The sequence below is a fragment of the Dipodomys merriami genome, unplaced genomic scaffold (genome assembly GCF_024711535.1).
Source record: "Dipodomys merriami isolate MVZ:Mamm:240054 unplaced genomic scaffold, mDipMer1.0.p SCAF_5, whole genome shotgun sequence".
NCBI lineage: Eukaryota > Metazoa > Chordata > Mammalia > Rodentia > Heteromyidae > Dipodomys > Dipodomys merriami.
Window position 1 is genome coordinate 9229819 of NW_027206068.1, and position 4525 is coordinate 9234343.

Below are 4525 nucleotides of genomic sequence, written 5' to 3' on the forward strand. Positions count from 1 at the left end.
TGTAGGGAGAGGCGATCAAGATGAGGAATTCATAACTAGAAAGTGACAAGAGGAGAGGATATTAGTGTTTACACCATTTAAAAGCCACAAGCACCTCTGACAATGAGCTCTTGTTACAAACTACAAGAGACAACCAACTTTTGCCTTATAAAATGTAAAATGATAGGATGTCTACACAAGAAAAATACTAGATACTAAGTCTTAAATGTTCTTGTACTGGAAGATGAAAACTATAAAGTTCTTTCTCCTTTTCCTGTTTTTTTTTTTAAATAAACAAAATCAAGGAAGTGAGAAATTGTGAGGAAAAATGATTTGGGACCCAGGCCACTCGCAGATAGAGGGCAAGCAGCTGCCTCAAAGTGACAGAAAGGTTTCCAGTGTTCTCTCCTTTGAAGATAGTAAGTATACTGGGGGCAGGGGCTGTCTGAATGTCTGCACCTGGCTGTTGTAATCTCCTCCTCCACAGCACTGGACTGGCTACAGAGCAATCTCTATGGGAATGGCATAGGATGGAATGGGATGAAATAGAATGGAATGAAATGGAATGGGTCATTGGACAGGACAGGATGGGATGGTACTGAATGGAATGCATTGTTATTAACTCAGTTTTTTTTTTTTTTGCTGGCCTTGTTCTCTAAGTCATATTTTCTGAGAATTATTGTTTAGATAAGTGTCTTCATACATGGGATTATTTGGTATTAGGACAAAATAAAGAAAGTCAGACAAAATGGCTTGGGAACCATGATCTCACTAGCCCCTAGCTGTTCAGTGAGGAATAAGACAAAGCTTAAGCTCCTCCCACCCTTCCCACAGTGATCTTTCTGCTTCTGCTACTCTCAATGCAAACTCCTTTGCAACTTCGTGCTTTGCATTTATTCCATTGCTATTAAAATAAAATACTGGCACGTGCAACAAAATGGAAATCTTAAATAACTTGATTAAATAAACTATGAGATACCCCTATTACAGATTTCTATCAAGAATATAATTATTTGCATCGATAATGTCACCCAATGAGCATTTATTAATGTAGATGGTAAAGAAAAAATGTTAGCATGATTTTGTAGTAAATGCATATATACATGCACACACATGTGCAAACATGTAAACTCCTCTAGAATGTCTGGAAAGAGATTCACAAACATGATTATGAATTGAGGAATTGTATGTATGTATGTATGTATGTATGTATGTATGTATGTATGTATGTATGTATGTATGTATGTATGTATGTCAGTTGTGGGGCTTGAACTCTGGGCCTGGGCACTATCCCTCAGCTCTTCAGCTCAAGGCTAGCGCTCTACCTCTTGAGCCGCAGCACCACTTCCGATTTTCTGAGTGGTTTATTGAAGATGAGTCTCATGAACTTTCCTGCCCAGGCTGGCTTTGAACTGCGATCCTCAGATCTCAGCCTCCTAAGTAGCTAGAATTACAGGCATGAGCCACTGGCACCCGGCTTGGATTTTATTTTTATTTTCAGGTTAATATGTTTTCTAATATTTTATTGATCAATGTCAGTTTCTTGGGTTATAAAAAGAGGAAAGTTAAGCCAGGCGTCAGTGGCTCATGCATGCACTCCTAGCTACTCAGGAGGTTGAGGTCTGAGGATCTCTGAAGCCAGCTCAGACAGGAAAGTGCATTAGACTCTTATCACCTGCTAACCACCAAAAAGCCAGAAATGGTGCTGTGGCTCAAAGTAGTAGAATGCTAGCCTTGACCACAAAAATTCAAGCCCCAGGACCAGTTTAAAAAAGGGGGGGGGTCTTTAACTGAGCATCACTATCCCACAGTACTGTGAAATTTGGGAAAATATGTAACCACTTAATCACAATAAAATTTTTGAAAAAAAAGGAGGGGGAGATATCAAGGACTGAGCCTCAAATCATCCTCACTGTTCCTCACTGCAATTGAACTTTTCTCTGGAGGAGGTTCCGTGTTCGTCAAGGGTCTGTGTTCATCATTCTTCCACTCATGGCTGCCAAGACTCCTCTCTGACTTCTCAGCGGGACTGTGGCTTTCCATTTCCAGAAATCACTCCCTAATTTGCACTAGCTCCGACTCTGCTCAGAGCTTCCCCAATGTTGCCTCTCCCTCAATTCTGTGCCAGCTCCAATTAGATCCTTCCAGTTCCTCCCTGTGTCATAAATCTGGCAGGCTTTAAGTGCTACTGTCAGATTCTCATGGGGCTAGGTATGGCCTAGGCTCTGCGGTGAGATGCCCTTGCATGAAGATCCAAAGGCAGAGCCATGCAGAGGTCTCTTCCTGCAGTGATGCTGCCCAGCATATGAGCATGGATACATCAGTCTCTGCAGCAGCTGGACTCAACCACTTCATGGCTGTGGCAACAGCCAGCTCAGTGGCAACTCAGTTTCTGGCAGCTTCCTGACCTCTGAATCACTGTGGTGAGACTTTGCAGCCAATCATTAGCCTGGACGCCTCCTGACCGATTTCTCCAGTCCTTCTAATGGCTTTGTAGACATTCACTGCCCTGTGGTGCATCATTCTCTGCTTGATGTGCCTAGCGTGTTCCCCCCCTGCCCCACTTACTCTTCCTGCACAGAACCCTGGGAGATATATCATATGCACCCAATATCTAAGGCCTGACTCAGGGCCCATCATTTAAAAAAAATAAACCTCATAGAAGTTCCTGTGAATCTAACCAATGATGACCTCACCTCACTAGTGGTAACAGGCTAGGAAGACCCCTGTTGCAGGGCCGGAGAACAAGGAAAGGCCTAGGCTTTTATTTCTTTTCTTTTCCTTCTATTATCTATTCTTCTCCTCTCCTTCCCTTTCCTCTCTTTTTCCTATTTCTTCTCTCTCTCTTTCTCTTCCCTCCTCTCTCTCCTCTCTCTCTCTCTCTCTCTCTCTCTCTCTCTCTCTTTCTCTTTTTATAGTGGCACTGGGCTCCTGGGTGTCATCTCTTAGCACTTTTTTTTGCTAAAGGCTAACGTTTGAGTCATACCTCCACTTCTGGCTGTTTGGTGATTAGAGTTAAGAGTCTCACAAACTTTCCTGCCCAGGCTACCCCAAATCTCAACCTTCTGAGTAGCTAGAGTTACAGATGTGAGCCACCAGAACCCAGATTTTATTCCTTTTGGGGGGAGGGGGCTGAACTCTGGGCCTGGGCGCTGTCCCTCAGCTCTTCACCTCAAAGCTAGAGCTCTACCACTTGAGCCACAGCACCACTTCCGGCTTTTTTCTTTTTTGCTTATGTGGTGCTGAGGAATCGAACCCAGGGCCTCATGCACGCAAGGAAAGCACTCTACCACTGAGCCAGCTTCCCAGCCCCTGATTTTATTCTTTTCTATCTGGGATTTTATGCTTGAGTATCCTTGAATAGTGTTCCAAAGATGCAAGTGCACTGTACCCTCAACGAACTTCTCTTAGGACAGGAATCTTCTTACATAGAATCTATTATTAGAGATTCATGAGGATGTAAGTAAAAGGAAAAGTCTAGGAGTCATCCATGAGGCACAGGGCTAGCACATTTCACTGAGAGTCCTTCCAGGCCCACCCTTCCTGGCTCGGGTAGGCCTGGCCCACTTCAGTGAGGCAGTGTCACTGTCTCCTCTTCAGTGTCCCCTCCATTCTGGCTTCCACCCCCACCCCACCCCCTACAATTTTCAAATGTGTGTTCATCCAAAGTGAAATTCTGAACTTTCTGCAACTGCGTTGGTGACCTCTGTTATTTTGTAAAAAGGTTCTTCTAACAAAATGTTTCTGTGAGCCAGGTGCCAGTATTCATGTCTGCAATCCTAGCCACTCAGGAGGCTGAGATCTGAGGATCACAGTTCAAAATCAGCTGGGGCAGAAAACTCACTGAGAGTCTTATATCGGACAAACAAGCAAAAAACTGAAAGTGGGAGTGTGGTTCAAGTGGTAGAGCACCTGTGTAAAAAGCCAAGTAAGAATGAGAGGCGCTGAGTTGGAGCTGCAGTACTAGCACACACACAATAAATAAATAAGAAGTTTACTCTGCTCTGTCTCATCCCAGTAAGACTTTACAAGGAACAGTAAAAGAGAAGTTCAAGTAGAAACATTATTTTTTATCCATCAAGTTGAGTACTTGATCTGACATAAAAGCAAAATAGATCATTACATATTCCATATAATTCTTCATAAATATTTTTTCTAAATCTGGGCTCAAATTACTTATTGCGCCTTATAAAAGTGGTAATTACCTCCCAATCTTCAAAGATAGTATTTTTAAAGGAAGAATAATCATCATAATAATGATTCATGTTAACACAACTCTCATCAAAAGCTTTCCAGTAATTTTTTTTTCCTTTTGACAGTACCAGCGTTTGAACTCAGAGCCTCATGCACACCAGGTGCTATAGCATTTGAACCACATTTCCAGCCCTTTCTGGCTTTAGTTGCTCTTCAGGTAGAGTCTCATGTTATTTTGCAGGGTGGCCTTGAACTGTGATTCTCCAACTTACATCTTCTATAGAGCTGGGATGACAGCCATGTATCATTATATTGGGCTTATTCATTGAGCTGGGAGTCTCACTAACATTTT